Source organism: Canis lupus, chromosome 5 (genome assembly GCF_048164855.1).
Source record: "Canis lupus baileyi chromosome 5, mCanLup2.hap1, whole genome shotgun sequence".
Classification (NCBI taxonomy): Eukaryota; Metazoa; Chordata; class Mammalia; order Carnivora; family Canidae; genus Canis; species Canis lupus.
In genome coordinates, this window is record NC_132842.1 from 9,884,693 (window position 1) to 9,909,957 (window position 25,265).

Consider the following 25,265-nt stretch of genomic DNA (forward strand, 5'->3'; position numbering starts at 1 on the left):
GCCCTCAAGAGTTACTATAAAATACAAATAAACTAGTATTGTAATGATGAAAGGATAGACAAATAGATCAATGGAACAGAATGAATATTCCTAAAAATAGAGCTCACTTAGGCAGCTTGGTGCTATTTCACCAAAGCAAGCCAGTGAGGAATGGAGACTCTTTTCAACAAAGATACAGAAACAACTGGTTATCCAGATGCAAAAAAAAAAAAAAAAAAAAAAATCAAAAAAAAAAACAAAAACAAAAAACACACTTACAAAACTTAATTTGAGATGCATTAGAGACCTAAATATAAATTAGCAAAATCAAAGTTTTAGAAAAAACAAAAGAAATTACCTTCATGATTTCAGGGTTAGACAAAAGTATCTTAGCTTACACATAATAGGCAACAAAGACAAAAAAACTGACAAAATACTTTTTTTTTCAATCAAATTAGACTTCTTTAGACACAAATACCTCTGCTCATCGAAAGTAGTTAAGTAAAAAACTACAACCTTCAAGAAACAACTTACCAAAAACATTTGTCTAACAAAGGACTAGTATCCAGAACACGTAAGAACCTTTTGCAATTAAAAAAAAAAAAAAAAAAGACAATGATAAAAAAAAAAAAAAAGAAGGAAGGAAAAGGGTGAAAGGCTTGAGCAAACTCTCCACAAAAGAAAACACATGAATGGTCAATAAGCAAATTAAAATGTGCTCAATATCACTAGTCATAATGAAAATAAAAAACAATAATAATAATAATAAAAAGCAATAAAAAGCACAATAATATCACTTATGATACTCAAGATCGGGTAAAAGGGACCAAATTCAGCCTTCTGCATGAAATAATAAAACCTAACAAAATGTATGAACAACAGACCTGAAGATTTTGCCAAGTAATGAAAGACAGTAATCCTGGGAAACAAGAAAGAAACTACAGAGGCCATACATTTGCCCCACTTATTGCCTTCAGAGTTTCCAGGCCATGGAACAGGGAAAAGCAACCCAGGCAGAGCATGTGGTCTCCTCAAACTGAAGAAATGGAGCTGGGAGTCCAAGGAAGCCAGGGTGGCTACAGGTCACAAGGGAGACCAGCACTGAGAAGAGGTGAAGAGAGAGAGAAAAATGAAAATATCTACACAGGCTTATCCTAGAAACTGTTGAGTGAGCAGTAATCAGCACATGCAGGTGAGAGGACTAACTATTCAAAGTCAGGGAGAGAACCACCAGATGATTCAGAGAGAACAGAACCAGAACTCCCACAAAGACGCAAATAATGCTTGTTCCCAAAAGCCAGAATAAAAAAAACTAATAATTAATACCACATCAGAATACTAAGAAAGATTATGCCTCAGAAAGAGGGAAAAGGTAACCCTGGACTAAACAGAGCTCTGGTCTATCCAAACAAAACATTAAAGCAAGATCCAAAAGGGAAAAACTTTTCTAATAACTTAACCATGTCACAGAACAAAGTACAATAGTATTTTTAGGCATACTAAAATGAAGAAATAACAAGATAAAATTCACAATGACTAAAAATCAAAAGTATAAAAGACAAACACAAAAGCAACAAATTACACCCAATAATGAAACAAAAACCAGTTGTTCAAATCAATCTTGAAATAACAGGTAACAGAATTGATGCACAAGTTCTATAAAATAACTACAGTGAATACATTCCATATGTTCAAAAAGCTAGAAAAAAACATTAAACATGTTAAGCAGAAATATGAATAAAAATTTTTAAAACTTTAAACTTCTAGAAATGAAAACTACAAAGATGAAAAACATACTATGAGATTTACAGCACAAGAAGTCAAATGAAGAGCTACTAACTAAAATGAAACAAATAGAAAAACTACTTTAAGAAATGAAGAGTGGAAAAAAAAAAAAAAAAGAGTGTGGGGAGCCCAGGTGGCTCAGCTGTTTATAGCACCACCTTCAGCCCAGGGCCTGATCCTGAAGACCTGGGATGGAGTCCCACACGTCAGGCTCTCTGCATGGAGCCTGCTTCTCCCTCCCTCTGCCTGTGTCTCTGCCTGTGTGTGTGTGTGTGTGTGTGTGTGTGTGTGTGTGTGTGTGTGATGAATAAATGAATAAAATCTTAAAAGAAAAAAATGAAGAGTGTGGGGCACCAGGCTAGCTTAGTCAATAGAGCATGAAACTCTACCTTAGGGTCATGAATTTAAACCCCTAGCTGAACATACAATTTACTAAAAAAAAAAAAAAAAAAAAAGAGTATAAGTTAGCTTTAAGATAACTTCAAAAGGCCAAATATACTTGTATTTGAGCCACTAAAGAGGAGATATTGCAGTAAAAAAAAATCAGAAAATGTCAACAATTCACCATATTTAATATTATAAACACAATAGAATGAAGCAACTCTGTAAATGAACACCGAGCAACAGAAATATTAAGAAATGTTAACTGTGTCAATATAGACAATAAAAGAAATGTAAATGAAGATATATGATTAAATTGCCAAAAATCATAGATAAAGAAAAAAATCTCTAAGAAAGCATCCAGAAAAAAAGGTCATTATTATATCATGGAGAATCAAAAGAAAGTTAAAATCGTTTTATTAATATCACATAAAGTAAATTTAAAAATAAATATTACCAAGAAAAAAAGAAGGGATGCCTGGGTGCCTCAGCAGTTAAGTGTCTTTTGGCTCAGGGTTGATCCCATGATCCAGGATCAAGTCCCACATCAGGTTCCCGGAAAGGCGCCTGCCTCTCCCTCTGCCTATGTCTCTGCCTCTCTCTGTGTCTCTCATGAATAAATTTTTTAAAAATCTTAAAAAAAATAAAATAAAATAAAGTAAAAAAGAAGATGAGGGTTCCTGGGTGGCTCAGTCAGTTAAGTGTCGGCCTTCAGCTCAGGTCATGACCCCAGGGTCCTGGAATTGAGCCATGCACTGGTTCCCTGCTCAGTGGAGAGTCTGCTTCTACCTCTCTGCCTCTCTCCCTGCTCCTATGCACTCTCCCTCTCCAATTAAAAAAGAAGAAAAGAGGGGATCCCTGGGTGGCGCAGCGGTTTGGCGCCTGCCTTTGGCCCAGGGCGCGATCCTGGAGACCCGGGATCGAATCCCACGTCGGGCTCCCGGTGCATGGAGCCTGCTTCTCCCTCTGCCTATGTCTCTGCCTCTCTTTCTCTCTGTGTGTGACTATCATAAATAAATAAAAATTAAAAAATAAATAAAAAGAAAAGAAAAGAAAAAGAAAGGAAAAAGAGGGTCATTTCATAAAGATAAAAGGATTTAATGCAGTTGAATTCTATCTAACATTTAAAGAGTTTGATATGTATTCTTCTAAAACTATTACAAAACTACAAAAAAAAAAAAGTGGAAGGAAAATTCTAAGAAGCCAGCATTACTGATAATAAAACCAGATAAAGACTACCAGAAAAGAGGACAACCCAGTATCTCTAATGTATATAGATGCAAAAATCCTCAACAAAATATTAGTAAACTAAACCCAACAATATAAAGAAGCATTCACCACAACCAAGTGGGATGTATTCCTGGGATGCAAGTGTAATTCAGTATTTGCTAATAAATCAACCTGATATATAACAGGAGAAAGGATAAAAAACACGATCATCTCAATAAATGCAGAAAAAGTATTGGAAAAAGTAGAACATCCATTCATGATAAAATCCCCTCAAAGTAGTTGTTAAGGGAATATATCGCAGCAAATGAAGATCATGAAAAACCCACAGCTGACATCATAGTCCATGGTAGTGAACTACTGAGATTTTTTTCCGTAAGATCAGGGACTGAGACAAGGATGCTCACTGTAACCACTTTTATTTAACATAGTACCTAAACTCCTAGCTATAGCAATCAGATAACAAAAAGAAATAAAAAGCATCTTCAGGGCATTTAGGGAGCTCAGTCGGTTAAGTGGCTGCCTTTAGCTCAGATCATGATCCTGGAGTGCTGGGATCCAGTGTCGAATCAGGCTCCCTGCTCAGCTCCTCCCCTTGCTTGCTCTCTCTCTCATTCACTCTCAAATAAATTAAATGTTTAAAAAATAATAAGGAAATAAAAAGCATCCAAATTGGTAAGGAAGAAGTAAAACTGTCACTATTTGTAGATGACATGATCCTATACATAGAAATTTCTAAAGGCTCTACCAAAAAACTGTTTGAATTGATAAACAAATTCAGTAAAGTCAGAAGATAAAAAATTTATAGAACTCTGTTGCATTTCTATACATTAATAATAAAGTAGCAAAAACAGAAATTTTAAAAATAATCCCATTTACAATTACACCAAAAATACCTAGGAATAAACTTAAGGAGGTGAAAGACCTGTACTCTGAAAGCTATAAATCACTGACTAAAAACCTTGAAAACAGGGCTCAGAGGTTTAGCACCGCCTTCAGCCCAGGGCCTGATCCTGGAGACCTGGGATCGAGTCCCACGTCGGGCTCCCAGCGCTTCTCCCTCTGCCTGTGTCTCTGCCTCTCTCTCTCTCTCTCTCTCTCTCTCTTTCTGTGTCTCTCATAAATAAATAAATAAAATCTTTTAAAAAAAAAAAAACCTTGAAAACATAAATTAAAAAAAGGAAAGATAGTCCATGCTCAAGAAATGGAAGAACCGGGACGCCTGGATGTCTCAGAGGTTGAGCACCTGCCTTTGGCTCAGGTCATGATACCAGAGTCCCGTGATCAAGTCCCGCATCGGGCTCCCTGCATGGAGCCTCCTTCTTCTTCTGCCTGTGTCTCTGCCCCCTCTCTCTCTCTGTCTCACTCATGAATAAATAATCTTTTAAAAAAAAAAAAAAAAAAAGAAAGAAAGAAATGGAAGAACCAATACTGTTAAAATAGCCATACTACCCAAAGCAAGCTACAATCTCTAACAAAATACCATTGTTTACAGAACAAGACTATGAAACCAGAAAAAACTTCAAATGGCCAATCTTAAAAAAGAAGACCAAAGTTGGTGTATCATAATATCAGATTTTTTTTTTTTTAAGTTTTATTTATTTATGATAGGCACACAGTGAGAGAGAGAGAGAGGCAGAGACACAGGCAGAGGGAGAAGCAGGCTCCATGCACCGGGAGCCCGACGTGGGATTCGATCCCGGGTCTCCAGGACCGCGCCCTGGGCCAAAGGCAGGCGCCAAACCACTGCGCCACCCAGGGATCCCATAATATCAGATTTAAAGCTATACTTACAATAGTATATAATCAAAACAGTATACTAGGGGCAGCCCGGGTGGCTTAGCGGTTTAGCGCCACCTTCAGCCCAGGGCGTGATTCTGGAGATCCGAGATTAAGTCCCGCATCAGGCTCCCTTGGTGGAGCCTGCTTCTCCCTCTGCCTGTGTCTCTGCCCCTCTCTCTCTCTCTCTCTCTCTCTCATAAATAAATAAAATCTTAAAAAAAAAAACAACAGTATAGTAGTGGCACAAAAACACTATCAATGGAACAAAATAGAGAGCTCAGAAATAACCCTATGCTTTTATAGTCAATTAATCTATGACAAAAGAAGCAAGAACATATAATGGGGAAAAGACAGTCTCTTCAACAAACGGTGCTGGGAAAACTGGATAATTACATGCAAAAAAAAAAAAAAAAAACTGGACCATTTTCTCAGTTATACAAAAAAAAAAAAAAAAGACCTCAAAATAGATTAAAGACCTACATGTGAGACATGAAACCAAAAACTCCTAGAAGAAAACATTGGTAGTTAATATCTTTGACATCAGCCATAGAAATATAGATATGTCTCCTCAGGCAAATAAAACCATATAAAAATAAAATAAAAGCAAAAATAAACTTTGGGACTACATCAAAAAAAAAAAAAAAGCTTTGCATAGCTAAAGAAATCTTCAACAAAATGAAAAGGCAACCCAAGGAGTGTAAGAAAATATTTGTAAATTATATGTCTTGATAAGGGGCTAATATCCAAAATATATAAAGAACTTATACAACTCAACACCAAAAAAGTCTGATTAAAAAGTGGGCAGAAGCCCTGAATACATACACACAGATAGATGGTCGACAAACACATGAAAAGATGCTCACCATCATTCATTATCAGGGAAACAGAAATCAAAACCACAATGAGGTATTACCTCACACCTGTCAGAACAGCTAAAAACAAAAATACAAGAAACAAGTGTTGGTAAACATGTGGAAGGAAAAAAACACCCTCATGCACTGTTTGTGGGAATGCAAATTGATGCAGCTGTGGAAAAAAACAGTATAAAGGTCTCTCAAAAAATCAGAAACAAAACAAAACAAAAAGAAAGATTAGAAACATAAGTATCATACAATTCACTAATTCCACTTCTGAGTATTTACCTAAATAAAATAAAAACACTAATTCAAAAAGACATATGCATCTCTATGTTTACCGCAGCATTATTTACCACAGCCAAATAGGGAGGTAACCCAAGAGTCCACGGATAGATGAATGTATAAAAGGGTGTGTGTTTGTGTGCAATGGAATATTGCTCAGCCAAAAAAAAAAAAAAAGAAAAATGACTCTTTCCATTTGTGACATGAATGAACCTAGTGAGTATAATGCTAACTAAAGTAAGTCAGACTGGGAAAGACAAATGCCATATGATTTTGCTTACATGTGGATCCTAAAAAATAAATGAACAAAAAGCAGAAACAGACCCATAAAACAGACACATAGAAAACTGGTGGTTGCCAGAGGGGAAGTGGGTGGGGGATGGGTAAAACAGGTAAGATTAATAGTAAAAGGGATTAAAAGTACACTTTTTTTAAGATTTTATTATTTTGAGGAGAGAGAGAAAGCGAGGGAATGAAAAGCACAAGAGCAGAGAGAGGGAGAAGCAGATTCCTCACTGAGTAGGGAGCAAGACTTAGGACTCAATTCCAGGACTCTGGGATCATGATCGGAGCTGAAGGAAGACGCTTAACTGACTGAGCCACTCAGGCACCCCCAAAAGTACACCTATTTTGATAAGCACTGAGAAATACATAAAATTGCTGAGTTATACTGTACACCTGAAATTTATAATAACGCTTTATGTTCATGATACCACAGTAAAAAGTAAAAATCAACAAAATTATCAGGAAAAAAAAGAGGATCATTTTACAAACATAAAGGGTTTCACTCATTAAGAAAATACATAAATCCTCAACACCTTCAAAATACATGAAGCAATAATAACATAACAACAACAAAAAAAGGGAAAACCCACAATTGTATTTGGAGATTTCAACAAACCTCTGTCAATGGACAGAACCAGTAAACAGAAAATCAGGAAGAATACAATAACCCTTGGGACACCTGGGTGGCTCAGTCGTTGAGCATCTGCCTTTGGCTCAGGTTGTGATCTTGGGGTCCTGGAATCAAGTCCCACATTGCGCTCCCCGCGAGGAGCCTACCTCACCCTCTGTTTATGTCTCTGCCTTTCTGTCTGTGTCTCTCATGAATACATAAAATCTTAAAAAATAATGTAAAGGTTTTTAAAATCTTTAAAAAAAGATTTTAATTATTTATTCATAGAGGCACGGAGAGAGAGGCAGAGAGACATAGGCAGAGGGCGAAGCAGGCTCCATGCAAGAAGTCCAATGCAGAACTCGATCCGGGGGACACAGGATTGCAACCTGAGCCAAAGGCAGATGCTCAACCGCTGAAACACCCAGGCGTCCCAATAAATAAAACCTTTAAAAAACAAAAAACCTGTGGACATTTTAAATAAAACAGACATATTCCGAAACATATTAAGGCAAATTAGCTAGAAACCACGGGACCCAAGGAATAACATGCTAGTGACATTATCAAGAGTTTTTTTTTTTTTTTTTTTTTTTTTTTTGCCTACTATATCCCACTCTTGGAATGGAATAAGTCAGCAATGCAGAAGCACCAAAAAGCACAGAACCCCCCACCCTCCCCAAAAAGCTCAAGCAAAAGGCTTCCTCCTGTCTCTTTCTCTCTCTGTCTCTCTAGACAAACAGCCAGGAAGGGATCATATTAGTAAGGAAAGAAAACTTTTTTTTTTTTTTTTTTTTTTATTTAAGATTTTTTATTTATTTATGAGAATGCACAGAGAGGAGAGAGAGAGAGGCAGAGACGCAGGCAGAGGGAGAAGCAGGCTCCATGCACCGGGAGCCCGATGTGGGATTCGATCCCGGGTCTCCAGGATCGCGCCCTGGGCCAAAGGCAGGCGCCAAACCGCTGCGCCACCCAGGGATCCCAGGAAAGAAAACTTTTAGATAGTACTCTACCCAGCTTAACATCACAGAAAAACTAATCCTACCCACTCTTACAATTGGTCAAGTAGGGAACTTAACAACCACCCTTGTGAGACTGAGTCCTCCCAAGACTACCACTGGGGTAGTATAAGAGCAGGTCAGGTAGGGAACCAGAATTTTCAGCCTCACTAGATGGTAAACAGCATGTCCCTCAATGGTGACAAGGGAAGGATGGACTTCTACTTTCATCTGGCAGTAACAAGGAAACAAAACCTATCCCGTGGAGTGGTGTCAGAAGGTACAGCAAGGAGTTAGGAGTTTCACCAATACACAGTGGTAAATGAGGCCACATTCACTGTGGAAATCAAGTAGAGAGTCATAATTTGCCAATACTGTTCAGCATTAACAAGCAGCCTCCCTCAAGTGTCAACAAAGGCCCAATGGGGAGCATGAACTTCATCTCATACCTGGCATAAGGAGATGACACTCACAACTCCTCTTGTCAGGCAAGTTAGAGAAACCTAGCTAAAACAGGTTTATGTAAGATGCAAAGTCCCATAGCATAACACAAAAAAATATTTTTTTTTAAAGATTTTATTTATTTGACATAGCACAAGCAGGGGGAGGAGCAGCAGGCAGGGGGAGAAGGAGGAGCAGGCTCCCTGCAGAAAGCCCAATGAAGGGCTCGATCCCAAGATACTGGTCATGACCTGAGCCAAGGGCAGACATTTAACCAAGTCACCTAGGTACTCCAAAAAATGTTCATGTTTCAATCAAACATCATGTGTCGTAACAAGACCAAAAGACCTCAAACTGAATGAAAAAAATAATCAATAGGTGCCAACACTAAGATATTTATAATTTTAACATCTGACCAACGTTAGAATTATCTGATGAAGATTTTATGGCAGTCATAATAAAAATGACTCTGAGGGGCACCTAACTGGCTCCGTCAGTAGATTATGCTACTCTGCATCGTAGGGTTGTAAATTCAAGCCCTATGTTAAAAATTTTTTTAAAAAGGATTCCATGATGGGGCCCTTGGGTGGCTCGATGGTTGAGTATCTGCCTTGGGGTTCAGGGCATGACCCTGGGGTCCTAGGACTGAGTTTGAGTTCGGCAACAGGCTCCCCGCAAGGAGCCTGCTTCTACCTCTGCCTAAGTCTCTGCCTCTCTCTGTGTGTCTCTCATGAATAAATAAATAAAATCTTTAGGGGGAAAATAAAGGATTCCATGAGCACAGGAATATAAAAAGCCTTAGCAGAAACTGAAAATATAAAGAAAAAATGGAAATTTTTAGAACTGAAAAGTACGATATTCAAGATAAAGAGCTCAATGCATGACCTCAACAGCAGAATTAAGGAAAAAGAGTAAAAGAATTCATGAACTAGAAGATGTAACCATGAAAATTACTCAATGTAAGCACCAGACAGTGAAGAAAAAACAGACTCTCAGAGATCTTTGGGAATATAACAAATAATCTTAACATTTATGTCATCAGAGTCTCAGGAAGAAGAGGAGAAATAAAGTGGAACTGAAAAAGTACTCAAATAAATAACAGCTAGAAAAACTACCATTTTGGTAAGCCATAAAACCACAGAATAAAGCAGCTGAGCAAATGTCCCAAGGGATAATTCTAAGGCATCTACCTCTAAACACAACCTAATTCAACTTCTGAAGTCTAAACACAGGAAACATCTTGAAAGTAACAAAAAGAAAAACATTTTATTTATAGAAGAAAAATAATTTGGGAACAAATTTCTTTTTTTTTTTAAGATTTTTTATTTATTCATAGAGACAGAGAGAGAGAGACAGAGACACAGGCAGAGGGAGAAGCAGGCATCATACAGAGAGCCTGATGTGGGACTCGATCCAGGGTCCCTAGGATCACGCTGCAGGCGGCGCTGCAGGCGGCACTAAACCACTGCGCCACTGGGGCTGCCCTGGGAACAAATTTCTTATCAGAAACCACACAGGCCAGAAGAAAGTGACACAATAATAAAGAGGAAGCTGCAAGGAAAATGAAAAAATATAATAAACTGAATGAAAATGAAAATAAAACATAATAAAATTTGTGGGATCCAGCTAAACCAGTAATAAGAGGAAGATCTTTAACAATGCACAAAGTGGAAGAGTCCCAAATCAATAATCTAAGCTTCACCTCGGGAAACTAAAAAAAGAACAAAATAAACTCAAAGCAAGCAGAAAGCAGATAAAAATAAATATAAGAGCAGAAATCAAAGAAATTTAAAATAGAAAAAATAAAGTCAACAAAGCAAGGAGCTGTTTCTTTCAAAAGATCAATAAAATTGATAAACCTCTAGCAACACTGACAAAGAAAAGGAGAGAAGACAAATCAACACTATCAAAAATGAAAGAGGGGATATCAGTACAGATCCCGCAGACATCAAAAGAGTAATAAGGGAATGCGATGAACAACTCCACACATAACTGACAGCTTATATGAGATGAATCCCTTCCTTGAAAAATATAACTTACTCCAATTCACCCATTACAAAACTGGTCATAGCCCTTAACTATTTTTAATTTTTTTAATTTTTTTTGAATTTTATTTATTTTTTTATTGGAGTTCAATTTGCCAACATACAGCAGAACACCCAGTGCTCATCCCACCAAGTGTCCCCCTCAGTGCCCGTCACCCAGTCACCCCAACACCCGCCCACCTCCCTTTCCACTACCCCCTTGTTCGTTTCCCAGTTAGGTGTCTCTCATGTTTTGTCCCCCTCACTGATATTTTCACTCATTTTCTCTCCTTTCCCCTTTATTCCCTTTTACTTTATTCCCCAAATGAACGAGACCATATAATGTTTGTCCTTCACCGATTGACTTATTTCACTCAGCATAATACCCTCCAGTTCCATCCACATGGAAGCAAATGGTGGATATTTGTCATTTCTATGGCTGAGTAATATTCCATTGTATACATAAACCATATCTTCTTTATTCATTCATCTTTTGATGGACACCGAGGCTCCTAAATTTTTTATTAAAGTTACTTAATATTTTTTAGTAATCTCTACACTCAAAATGGAACTTGAACTCACAACTCCAAGATCAACAGTCATATGCTCTTCCAAATGACCCACCCAGCCAATGCTAGCCCTGTAACTATTTTCAAATTTCAATTTGTACTTTAAAAACTACCAAGAAGGGGGATGCTTGGGTTGGCTTAGCGGTTGAGCGTCTGCCTTCAGCCCAGGGCCTGATCTTGGAGACCCAGGATCAAGTCCCACGTCAGGCTCCCTGCATGGAACCTGCTTCTCCCTCTGCCTGTGTCTCTGCCTCTGTGTGTGTGTGTGTGTGTGTGTGTGTGTGTGTGTCTCTCATGAATACATAAAATCTTTAAAAAAATAAAAATAAAATATATATTTAAAAACCAACACAAAGAAACTAGATAACCAAAATAATTTTGTGAAAGAATAAAGTAGAATCATCCATGTGACTGAAAAATCATCATGTACTATAATTAAGACACCTGGTACTGCCAGCCAGAGACACAAATGCAAAGATCAACGTAACAGAACAGAAAACCCAGAAATATACCCAAAGATGCCCAGCTGATTTTGGACAAAGGTGCGAGAGCAATTCAAAGGAAGACAGACGTTTCAAAAAAAAAAAAAAGAAGAAGACAGACTTTTCAACAAATGGTTGGCATTGGAGCGTTTGGAAATCCACAGGCAAAGAGACAAGGTAAAAAAATTAAAAAAAAAAGTCTTACCCTTTATATAAAAATTAACTCAAAATGAATCAGAGATTTAAAAGTAAAACATAAAACTATAATATTTTTAAAAGAGGGGCATCTGGCTGGCTAAGTCAGTAGAACATGAAACTCTTAATCTCACAATCAAGTTCAAGCCCCATATTGGGCATAGAGCTCACTTAAAAACTAAATAAATAACAAGAAAACACAGGAAAAAAATCTTTGGGATTTAAGATTGGGTACAGGGTTATTAAGTTTGACAACAAAAGTATGATCCATAAAAGAATAAATTTATAAATTGTACTTCATCAAAAATAAAAACTTTGCTCCAATTTGGGATAAAATAAGAGCAAATCATGTACTTGGCAAAGAGCACATAGAATATATACAGAACTGTCAAATCTACAATAAAAAAATAAGCAAATGATGAAAAAATATTTGAATGAGAACGACATTAACAAAGAAACCACTGGTGTGCCAGAAGAAACCAGAGGAGAGAAAGACAGTGTGAGAGCAGCAGGATGTACAAGGCATCCTTCTCCACAGCAGGCCTTAAGGAGAAAAAAAAGTCTATGTTCACCTTGCTCCTATTATGCTTTGAATGTTGCCAACAAAGTTGCGATCATCTAAACTGAGTCTAGGGGCACCTGGGTGGCTCAGTTGGTTGAGCATCTACCTTCAGCTTAGGTCATGATCTCAGAGTCCTGGGATCAAGCCCCACATGGGGGGGGGGGGGGGGGATGTCATCGCTGCTCAGTGAGGAGTCAGTCAGCTTCTCCCCCTGCTCATGTTCTCTCTCCTTTTCTCTCAAATAAGATTTAAAAAAAAAAAAAAAAAAAAAAACCTACAAAAAAAAAAAAAAAGGAATCCAGCTAGCTAATTCTAAATATAAATATTTTCAGGATCAGTTGGCTGGTTCAGTCAATGGAGCATGTAACTCTTGATCACTGGGTCATGAGTTTGAGCCTCATGCTGGGTGTAGAGATTTTTTTTAATTAATTAAATTTCACAATAATTGGAAAATAGGCAAAAGTCACAAATAAACATTTGCTCAAAAGATAAGACATATGACCTAAAAAGGATATATAAACAGCAAATACATAAAAAGATAAAAGATGGTCAACATCATTAGCCATTAGGCAAATGCAAATTAAAATCACAATAGGGGTGCCTGGGTGGCTCAGTCAGTTAAGCATCTCCCTTTGGCTCAGGTCACAATCCCAAGGTCCTGGGATCAAGCCCCACATTACATTCCCCATCCAGCAGAGAATTTGCTTCTCCCACTCCCTCTGCTGATTTCCCCAGGTTGTGCATGCATGCTCACTCACTCTCTGTCAAAATAATTTTTTTTGAAGATTTATTTATTTATTCAGAGAGAGAGAGAGAGAGGCAGAGACACAGGCAGAGGGAGGAGCAGGCTCCACGCAGGGAGCCCGACGCGAGACTCGATCCCGGGTCTCCAGGATCACACCCCGGGGCCGCAGGTGTCGCTAAACCACTGTGCCACCGGGGCTGCCCAAAATAATTGTTTTTTTTTTTTAAATCACAATATGGTATCACTATATGCCTACCAAAACTACTAAATAAAAAGAATGACCAAAAAAAAAAAAAAAAGTGAAAATGCCACATGCTAGCAAAGATGCCAAAAAACTGGCTTGCTCAGACTTCTAATGGAAATGGTACAGTCACTCCGGAAAACACTTTAGGAATTTTTTTCTTTATTTAAGATTTTATTTACCCACCATTTGCTTCAACGTGGATGAAACTGGAGGGTATTATGCTGAGTGAAGTAAGTCAATCGGAGAAGGACAAACATTATATGTTCTCATTCATTTGGGGAATATAAATAATAGTGAAAGGGAATAGAAGGGAAGGAAGAAGAAATGTGTGGGAAATATCAGAAAGGGAGACAGAACATAAAGACTCCTAACTCTGGGAAACGAACTAGGGGTGGTGAAAGGGGAGGAGGGCGGGGGGTGGGGTAGAATGGGTGACGGGCACTGAGGGGGGGCACTTGACGGGATGAGCACTGGGTGTTACTCTGTATGTTGGTAAATTGAACACCAATAAATAAATTTATTATTAAAAATAAACAAATAAATAAATAAAGGGCAGCAAAACAGAAAAAAAAAAAGATTTTATTTATTTGACAGAAAGAGAGAGTACACAAGCAGGAGGAGAGGCAGAGGGAGAAGTAGGCTCCCCACTGAGCTGAGAGCCCAAAGCAGGGCTCAAACCCAAGGGCCTGAGATCATGACCTGAGCCAAAGGCAGACACTTAACCGACTGAGCTGCGAGGCACCTCGGCAATTTCTTCTAAGAAACTACACATGCAGCCCTCATACAACTCAGCAATTGTACAAATGGACATTCATCCCAGAGAAATGGAGACCTATGTTCACACAGAAATCTACACAAGAGTAGTTTAATCAGCTTTATTCATGATAGCCCCAAACCAGAAATACCTGAAGTATCTTGCATCAGATGAATAATTAAACAAACTGTGGTATACCCGTAACATAAAACACTAAGAAAAAGCAACGGAGCTACTGATACATTCAACAAACTGGATGAATCTCCAAAGAATCATGTTACATGAGGGAAAAAAACCCAATCTCAAAAAGTTACATGTTCTTTACTTCCATTTATATAGCATCCCTGAAATGGCAAAATTACAGAACTGGTTGATACATCAGTGCTTGCCAGAAACTAAGCCTGGAAGGAATTAGTAATGAAGTAGGTATAGCTATAAAAAAGGTACTATGAAAAAAAAAAAGGCACCATGAGTGATCCTTCTGATGGAATTATTCTGTTAACCATATCAAATTCAATAACCTGATGCTGATATTATCCTGTAATTCTTAAAAATACCAACATTGGGGAAACTGAGTAGATGGTATACGAACTCTCTTTGTATTATTTTTTACACCTGCATGTGACTCTATATTTGACTCAAAATAAATCTAAAAAAAAAAAAATTAAGCCTTTTATTTACTCATGAGAGACAGAGAGAGAGAGAGGCAGAAGGAGAAGTAGGCTCCATACAGGGAGCAGGACTTGATCCTGGGACTCGAGAATCACGATCCAAACCAAAGGCAGACGCCCAATCACTGAGCCACCCAGGCGTCCCAAAAGTTTAAAAAAAACAAAAAAAACAAAAAACACAACTATAAATGAACAATCTTAATAGGAAATTAAAACAATTGCATTTATCAGGGGGCCTAGGTGGCTCAGTCAGTCAAGCATCCAACTCTTGATCTCAGCTCAGGTCTTATCTCAGGGTTGTGAGTTTAAGCCCCATACTAGGGTTCACACTGGGTACGGAGTCTTCTAAAAAATAAATAAATAACTGCATGTATAACAGCATCAAAAAAAGAAATTTTAGGAATACACTTATCCAGGGGCACTAGGCTGGCTCACTGTTGAGCGTCTGCCTGTGATTCTAGGGTCCTGGGGTCGAGTCCTGCATCCAGCTCCTCACGGGGAGCCTGCTTCTCCCTCTGCTTATGTCTCTGCCTCTCTCTCTGTGTCTCTCATGAATAAATAAATATAATCTTTAAAACAAAAACAAGGAATACACTTATCCAAAGAAGCAAAGAACTTGTACACTGAAAACTACAAAATGTGGCTGAAACAAAATTGGCAAAAAAGGTAGCATCACTACAGGTAGAAAGAAATCAAAACCACAAGGAGATACCACTTCACACCAATAGCATGGCTATAATTTCGAAGAGAAAAGAAACCAAAAATAAGAGTTGGAGAAGATGTGGAGAAACTGGAACCCTCATGTATTGCTGATAGGAATATAAAATAGTGCAGCCACTGTGAAAAATATTTTGGCACTTCCTCAAAAAGTGGAACACATGGGCAGCCCGGGTGGCTCTGCAGTTAAGCACTGCCTTCAGCCCAGGGCCTGATCCTGGAGACCCAGGATTGACAGAAGCTCCCTGCTTCTCCCTCTGCCTGTGTCTCTGCCTCTCTCTCTCTCTCTCTGTCTCTCATGAATAGATAAATAAAATCTTAAAAAAAAAAAAAAAAAGACTGACATACTAAGCACTGATTAAGCACTGACAGAAGAAACCAATCTATAGTACAAAAGTAAAATGAAACAACCATTTCTGAAAATGAACTGACCTTCCTAACAACCTCACACCTGCACTTCTAAGTATATACCCGAAGCAGTGTTTCTCAAACTTTTCTGACCATGAACCACTTTAAGAAATATGTTGTATTAAAAAGATATATATATGTTTTATATTGCAAGCCTGTATATATACACAGGATACTGAAAATGCACTATGAATGTTTTTCTGCTCTATTTTTTTAAGTTAGTTGCTCCCTACTAATCTGATCTCATGACCCTTTTGGGAGCACATCCAGCAGTTTGAAGAGTAGTAACCTAGATAAATTCCTGCACATGTACAAAAATATTCATGAAGATGTTCATAATGCAAAACACTGACAAAAATCTGTATGTCTGTCAACAGCAGCATGGATAGTATGTAATTCATATCCTAAAATATTATACAACAATGAAACTGAATCAACTATAGGTACATGCACCAAATAGATAAATTTCAAAAGCATACTGTGAATAAAAAAAAATTCATTTAAGTATTATTTCATTTACTTAAAACACAAAACTCTCACAACTAATATGTTGTATAGAAATAAAACTGAAGAGGAGCGCCTGGATGGTTCACTCAATTAAGAGTTTGCCATCCGAGCAGCCCCAGTGGCCCAGCGGTTTAGTGCTGCCTTCAGCCCGGGGTGTGATCCTGGAGACAGGGGATCAAGCTCCCTGTCAGGCTCCCTGTACGGAGCCTGCTTCTTCCTCTGCCTCTCGATCTCTCTCTCTCTCTCTCTCTCTCTGTCATGAATAAATAAATAAAATCTTAAAAAAAAAAAAGAGTTTGCCTTCCTCAGGTCATGACCTCAGAGTCCTGGGATCAAGCCCACCAGGCTCCCTGCTCAGTGGGGAGTCTGCTTCTGCCTATGCCTCTCTCCACCACTCATGCTCTCTCTCTCTCTTTCAAATAAATAAAAAATAAAATCTTTTTAAAAAAAAAAGAAAACTGAAGAACAATTAATACAAAACTCAGAGGACTCAGGAAAGTGTTTCCTTCAGGAAAAGTGGAAACGTGATGAGGGAGAGGCATACAGAGGTCAAAGGTATGGGCAGTGCTCTGCTTATTAAGCTTTGTTAATAACTACATGTATATTCATTTTATTACTTAGTTTTAAATGTCCATCTACTGGCTACACTCTTTTCATTGAACCTTATGCCTTACAACTAAAAAGAAGTTAAAATCAGAAAAATTAGGGTAGCCCTGGTGGCGCAGCGGTTTAGCGCCGCCTGCAGCCCAGGATGTGATCCTGGAGACCCGGGATTGAGTCCCACGTCGGGCTCCGTGCATGGAGCCTGCTTCTCCCTCTGCCTGTGTCTCTGCCACTCTCTCTCTCTCTCTGAATAAATAAAAAATCTTTTTAAAAAAAATCAGAAAAATTAAAAATAAAAATAAAAATATGTTAAAAATCCTACACACACACACGCACAAGTAAATTAAAATCCATAAGATTGGGTGCATGGGTGGCTCAGTCAGTTAAGCATCTGACTTCATTTCGGCTCCAGTCATGATCTCAGGGTCGTAAGTTGGGTGCCACACTCACCATGGAATCTGCCTGAGATTCTCTTCATATCCCTCTGCCCCTCTGCCCCCTATTCAAAGGTACATGCTCTCTCTCTCAAATAAAATAAATAAATAAATAAAATATTTAAACAAATATAATACATAAGGTTAGTCCAAAAAAATGAAAAGTGTTTGTTTGGTTAAGAGTGAAACCTTGGGCAGCCCGGGTGGCTCAGCGGTTTAGCACCGCCTTCAGCCCAGGGCCTGATCCTGGAGACCCAGGATCCAGTCCCACATTGGGCTCCCTGCATGGAGCCTGCTTCTCCCTCTGCCTGTGTCTCTGCCTCTCTCTCTCTCTCTCTCTCTCACATGAATAAATAAATAAAATCTTAAAAAAAAAAAAAAGTGAAATCTTAGTTCTCCTAAGGCTGATAATACATGGCTATTTGTTCGAACGACAAAAGAAACATACTTCGACATATGTTATCCATGTATCAAAGATAACCAGAGGATGGAGTGTGTTTAAGAGAGAAAACTCGGGCAGCCCGGGTGGCTCAGCGGTTTAGCACCGCCTTCAGCCCAGGGTGTGATCCTGGAGACCAGGGATCGTGTCCCACATCTGGCTCCCTGCATGGAGCCTGCTTCTCCCTCTGCCTGTGTCTCTGCCTCTCTCTCTCTCTCTCTCTCTCATGAATAAATAAATAAAATCTTTAAAAAAAAAAAAAAAAGAAAACTCAACACTTTCTAAAAATATCAGTCACCAAAAGCAGTCAAACATCCATAAAATTAATGTTGCCAAAAAAGTGAAGATAAAAAATTCTGGGCGCACCTGGGTGGCTCAGTTAAGCATGTGAATCTTGATTTCAGCTCAGGTCATGATCTCAGGGTTGTGAGATCGAGCTCCACTCTGGCGGTGGAACCTGTTTAAGAGTGAGTCTCTCTCTCTCTCCCTGTCCTTCTGCCCCTCCCCATCTCCCTCTCTAAAAACAAACAGACAAACAAAACCTTCTGGAACATCTAAAAAAAAAACTTTCATAAACAGAGAAATAGCTCATAGAAATATCTTTTTTTTTAAAGATTCATTTATTCATTTGACACACACACACACAGAGACATAGGCAGAGGGAGAAGTATGCTCTCTGCAGGTGCCTGATGCAGGACTCGATCCCAGAACCCTGGGATCATGACCTGAGCCAAAGGCAGATGCTCAACCACTGAACCACCCAGGCACCCTTAAATATATTTCCTAACTTTAATGACAAAGGGACTAAAGTAGTAACAACAGGTTAAAATATACACATATAATGGCAGAAACTAAAAAACCTCAAAAAAAAAAAAATCCAACCATGAAAGACTAACGCCCTTATAACTAATAATATACAGCTGACCCTTGAACAACATGGAGGTTATGGGTGTCAACTCTTGCATCAAAACTCGACACTCAGGATCCCTGGGTGGTGCAGCGGTTTAGCGCCTGCCTTTGGCCCAGGGCGCAATCCTGGAGACCCCGGATCGAATCCCACGTCGGGCTCCCAGTGCATGGAGCCTGCTTCTCCCTCTGCCTGTGTCTCTGCCTCTCTCTCTCTCTGTGTGACTATCATAAATAATTAATTAATTAATTAATTAATTAAAAAAAAAAAACTCGACACTCAAACCTGTAAGTCCCCAAGAACTTAACTAGTAATGGCCTACTGTTGATCAGAAGCCTTACCATAATAGTCAACATATATTTTATATGTCTTAAATACTGTATTCTCAAAATAAAATAAGTTAGTAAAAAAGAATGATTGTTTTTCTTTTTCTTTTTTTTTTTTTCACGAGAAACAGAGAGAGAGGCAGAGACATAGGCGGAGGAAGAAGCAGGCTCCATGCAGGAAGCCCGATGTGGGACTCGATCCTAGGACCCCAGAATTATGCCCTGAGCCAAAGGCAGACGCTCAACCACTGAGCCACCCAGGTGTCCCAGAAAAAAGAAGTATTAAGAAAAGCTTAAGGAGGGGTGTCTAGGTGGCTCAGTCAGTTTGGCTCCACTCTGGACATGGAGCCTACTTTAAAAGGAAAAAGGAAGTAAGGAAAGTGTAAGGGAAATAAAATACATTTACAGTACTGTACTGTATTTATTTTATAAGTCTGAATATTAATGGACCCAGACGACTCAAACCCACTGTTCATGGGTAAGCTCTACTTCCTAATCTCACCACATTGATGTTATTTCATTTTTCTCCAATCCTAAAATAACATCAAGATGAAGATATTCAGATACACATATGTATTAACACTTCTGGTTACCTGCTTGAAGTAGAATTTATAGTGTAGCGTAACATCATCTCTGGAGTGCCCAGGGTTCAAAACCTGGTGTACCCACTGAACAAATTACTAACCTGCTGTAGGACCCAAGTTGCCTCGTTATTGAAAAACAATACATATAGGGGCACCAGGCTGGCTCAGTTGGTTAAATGACTGCCTTCAGCTCGGGTCATGATCCCCGGGGTCCTGGGTTCCAGCCTCACATCAGGCTTCCTGCTCAGTAGGGAGTCTGCTTCACTCTCTCCCTCTATGTACACTCTCTCTCTCAAATAAATAAATCTTAAAAAATAAAAAAATAAAAATCCCACATACAAATAATACCAATTTCATTGTCCTGTTCAGAAGGTAAAACATATTCCTTCATATAAAGTACCTTAGAGGGATGCCTGTGTGGCTCAGCGGTTGGGCTCCTGCCTTCGGCTCAGGTCATGATCCTGGAATCCAGGAGTGAGTCCTGCATTGGGCTCCCTGTGAGGAGCCTGCTTCTCCCTCTGCCTATGTCTCTGCCTCTGTGTGTGTGTGTGTGTGTGTGTGTGTATCTCTCATGAATAAATAAATAAATCTTTAAAAAAAAGAAAAAAAAGCACCTGAGAGTATTGGACACATAAGCAGAACTCCATGCTATTCTGCAGAGGAAGAAACTGCAGCTTAGAAGATAAACCTGCCCAGTCACAGATCTACTCCATCTAACTTCAAGCCTGTGATCTTGACCTTACTACTATACTGCCTGATGTCTATGAGCAAAATTATGGATTTTTTTTCTCTACTTATCTTCTTTTCCCCAATTATCCAAAAATAAGCCTGCCTGCACTTAGTATACAAAAATAAGAGCCAATTTTCTTAAGATGGAAAATAACAGTTTGCACTTGGGACTTAGAGAACAGAAAAGCACTGATGACATCTGAGAGTAGTAACACACAGAAAGTCATCTTTTGGAGTTATTTGTCTGCTCCTAGCTATGTAGGAGATAGAGTAGAGAAAGTGGTAATAAGAGAGGTGGCGACCATACAGAGAAAAAACAGCTTACATCTTGTTAGGGCAACTACAATCCCTACTTGGCTCTAGAACAATACTAGAATTTTCTTTCTTTCTTTTACTTAGGTAATCTCTACACCCAACGTGGGGCTCGAACTCATGACCCTGAAATCAAGAGTTGCATGCTCTTTCAACTGAGCCAGCCAGATGCCCAATACCATAATTTTCTAACCCTACTCCATAACTGCAGATGTAGACTTTTTAAAGTAAATTCTGCACCAATGTGGGGCTCAAGCTCACAATCCTGAGATCAAGAATTGCATGCTCTGCCAACCAAGCTAGTCAGGTGCCCCTAGACTTTTATTATTGCTGGGTACAAGGGGGTTGGGGACCAGTGTTTCCCCAGCCATACTCCACACATAAATTAAATGTGTCAAGGATGCCTGGCCAGCTCAGTCAATACAGCATGTAACTTGGGGTCATGAGTTCAAGCCCCATGCAAAGAGATTACTTAAAAAAAAGTGTCACTGTAAAATACAATCCTTTGGCTCCACCAACAGTTAAGAAACACTACAGAAGTTGGAAATGACAACCATATTTGTTTTGTAGGAGATAATCTTCAAACAGAAGTGGACTGTACTAAAAAGGAGAGAAGAAAAGGGAGAAGTATGCTATATGTGTAATGTGCTACATTTTACCAAAAAAAGAGGAATAAAAATAATCTATATATTTAAAGCATCACATATATAAATTAGGAAAATGAATAAAAAACAGTAACAATTGGAAGTTTAAAAGCAAACCTAGGCAAATAAGAGGTTTAGAAGGAAAACCTCACTGTTTATCTTTTGTGTTATCTATTTTTTTAATTTTATTTTTAAGTGATCTCTACACCCAGTGTGGGGCTTAAACTCACAACCCCAACATCAAGAGTCTCACATTCCACCAACTGAGCCAGCCAGGCACATCTACTGTTTATCTTTTTTTTTTTTTTTTTTAAAGATTTTATTTCTTTGAAAGAGAATCTAAGGTGGGGGGAGAGGACAGAAGGAGAAGCAGATTCCCCACTGAGCAGGAAGCCCAATGCAGGATTTGATCCAGGACCCTGATATCATGACCTAAACCAAAGTCAGATGCTTACCTGACTGAGCTATCCAGCTGCCCTGTTGTTTATTTTATTAAACTTTTGAAACATGTCAGTATGTCACCTTACCAAAAACTAAGTTGATTTAAGCTGTTATAATAATCTCAACAAAACACTAAAGCTTAAATTATGCCAGTGACTACCTGTAGAGAAATCAAATTTAAGATCCGTAGGATATCTTAATAGACATATCCAGAAGGTAATTGCAAACATGGATCTGAAGGAATAAAACTTTTCAGGTAATATTGATGCTTAGAAGATCCCCAAGCATGCATCCTAAGTTTTCATAGGGTAAAGTAATCAAATAAATAAGCCAGAAAAACATCACGTAACTTAAATTTTAAAGAAGGAAGTAATACCAAACAGGAAATCAAAAGGAAATGTTTAAAGAGGTAAGAGAAGAAAGCAACTTCCCAAAAGTCATGAGAAAAGAGAGTTGTAATGGAGAGACCATAGTTTTTGCAATGGCACTAGTGATCAGAGAGCAATGGAGTGATCATAGCTTTAAATGCTGAAACTGGATCGAATAGAATGAAAACTGAAAAAATACTGGATTTGCTCCCTGACTTTAACATCAAAATCAATAGCGGTGGACTTAAGAGCCAAATGTAACGGTATCAAAGGCGTTTGTGGTATCTTATGCGTTTATTTACAGCCAAACACATTTTTCAGAAAAGGATTTGAGGCAGCCTACAAATAAACAACCTGTATTATAACAACAAAAAATAGAAAAATGAACATTCAAAGTCAATATGAAGGACATCCCCCTGATTTAGGGAAACTGCTCTTACCCCTGACTCCAACTATGTAGTTCTAGTGAGGGTTGCCATTCATAGTACCCTCCCCACTCCAGCCACAGGGATGGTGGGTACATGATCCAAGACAGGCCAATCAGAGTCCTTCCCAGGATTCTTCAAAAGAGCCCCTTCTTCTGGTAGAAGGGGCTGGGAAGATGAGAGCCAAGAGCTGCCAGCAGTCATGGTTCCAGCCTCATGAAGTAGAGAGTCTGTAGTATGAGAGAATGAAATCAACACGCAGAGAAACAGAGATAAGAGGTGAAGTCCTACACCCCAAAGGAGGAGGAGGAAGAACCAAATATACTAATAATCAGATTAATATTACTGATGTAACTAAAGACCAGATTTGGTTCTGGGCTGCCTGGTAGCCAGAACAAAAAGAAAAATAGAATGTGTATCAGTGAGCTATCAAAAAGGAGGAAATATACCAAGATCCTCGAGGGAGTCAATTTTCCTGACACGTTATTAAGTTATTAAAAGAACTTATTGTACATAGACTTCTATGTAAGGGTCACTGAAAGACAAAAATGGACAACTGTCCATGATGAGATTATAGTAAATGCAGATTTCATAGGCTATTGCTTTAAAAGACAACTAAGTTGTATTTCAATCATTATGCAAACTAAGAGGCTAGACTATTATAGACAAGTGAAGTGGAGTTATCAACTACAGTTTTATTCTTCCAGGAAGCTTGCTAGTGAAGAGAAAAGACAAAAAAATGAAAGGTGAAAAATACAAAGGGAAAGTAGAATTCATGGGAAAATTCAAAAATGTCTGTGAAGTAGTGGAGGAAAAAAATCAAGTAGAAAGAACACACGAAAACATAAAACAAGACCCTGGGAGAAATGGTAAAAGACCACATCACAAGCACAGATAGTTCTACTTAAAAATTACCTCCTCTCCTTCCTAGAACTCCAGGAAATGAGATAAAAGGACATAAAGCTACAAACAGAAAAAGAACATAAGAGAAGACAACAGCTATAAAATTTTGGAAGCTACAAGGGAGACAAGTAGTAAATGACTCAACAAATCAGAAAAGGTTGCTGTAGTAAGATAAGCCCCAAAGCAATAGATCTTAGATTACATAGCACTAGCAACTGGAAGAACTTTAGGTACCAAGCAACAGAGACAAGGGAGTGACAAATGTACATAGCAGTATATATATCCAAAAGGAATGTGTTCAGGTGAAGCTAACAACAGGAGAGACAGGATATACTCTGGAAAACAACCACGTTCCCCGCTAATCTCCTCAACTACCCCCAATCCTGGAAAACTGCAGAAAGGGTAAACAAGGAAATTTGAATTCAGGGATACCAAGCATAGCTGAGGAAACGGGTACCATACCAAACATGAAGAATTAACTGAAAACCTAACTCTGTATAGAGAAATTCCAGCAAACATCTGGCTCAAAGAATACTGGTAACCAGGTTAGTCAATCCCAAAAAGATGACTGGAATATTTCCCTCTCAATACACTAACCAGCTGGTGGTCTCCTAATAAAAGAATCCGCTCAGATCACCTATAAGGAAGCCAACTTGCAACAATCCCTACCACACACACAGAACTTCCAATCAACTCATTACAAGTTTGTCTTTAATTCAAATAGGTGCCTAAGAGTCACCACCTTTGTAATAAACAAGGTCTCCAGCAAGACAATGATACAAATGAATTCTGACTGAGGAAAAAAGTCCCAGGAGCAGACGAAAACTTCAGAAAACTGAAATAAAACAAAACAAAACAAAACAAAACCCCTCTGACTAACATCCTCACAGTTAAGAGAAAAATTGCATCCAAAAGATATTCCATGGGACGCCTGGGTAGCTCAGTGGTTGAGAGTCAGCCTTCAGTTCAGAGCATGATTCCAGGGTCCAGGATAGAGTCCTACATCGGGCTTCTTGCGGGGAGCCTGCTTCTCCCTCTGCCTATGTCTCTGTCTCTGTGTATATCTCTCATTAATAAATAAAATCTTTTAAAAAAAAAAATAAAAAAATAAAGACATTATCCCATACTCATGCAATGGAAGAACAGATATTATTAAAATGTCCTTACAACCTAAAGCAGGTTGCAATCCCTAACAAAACACAAACATTATTCACATAAGTACAATAAAACTAAAATTTGTGGGGCACCTGGGTGGCTGAGTGGTTGAGCATCTACCTTTAGCTCAGGTCATGATCCTGGGGTCCTGGGATCGAGGTCCACATCGAGCTCCCCACAGGATCCTGCTTCTCCCTCTACCTGTTTCTGCCTCTGTCTCTCTCATGAATAAATAAGTAAAAAAATGTTTTAAGGGATCCCTGGGTGGCACAGCGGTTTAGCGCCTGTCTTTGGCCCAGGGCGCGATCCTGGAGACCCGGGATCGAATCCCACGTCGGACTCCCGGTGCATGGAGCCTGCTTCTCCCTCTGCCTATGTCTCTGCCTCTCTCTCTCTCTCTCTCTCTCTGTGTGACTATCATAAATAAATAAAAATTTAAAAAAAAAAAAAAAACTTTAAAAAAAAAAAAAAGTTTTAAAAACATTAGGGGAGG

At 38.7% G+C, this 25,265-nt stretch overlaps 1 protein-coding gene across 23 annotated transcripts in view; it reads right to left on the bottom strand.

The window, feature by feature from the left end:
• The window catches only part of MLLT10 (MLLT10 histone lysine methyltransferase DOT1L cofactor), a 250,792-nt gene that overhangs the window by 204,912 nt on the left and 20,615 nt on the right, over positions 1-25,265 (bottom strand). The window contains exon 1 of one of the 23 annotated variants that reach the window (XM_072825432.1): positions 22,730-22,914. The exons of the other annotated variants lie outside the window; for them this stretch is intronic. The gene's annotated coding sequence lies outside the window, so the exon portion shown is untranslated. Of the gene's footprint in view, positions 1-22,729; positions 22,915-25,265 lie in introns of those variants that run through there. 23 annotated transcript variants of the gene reach the window in all.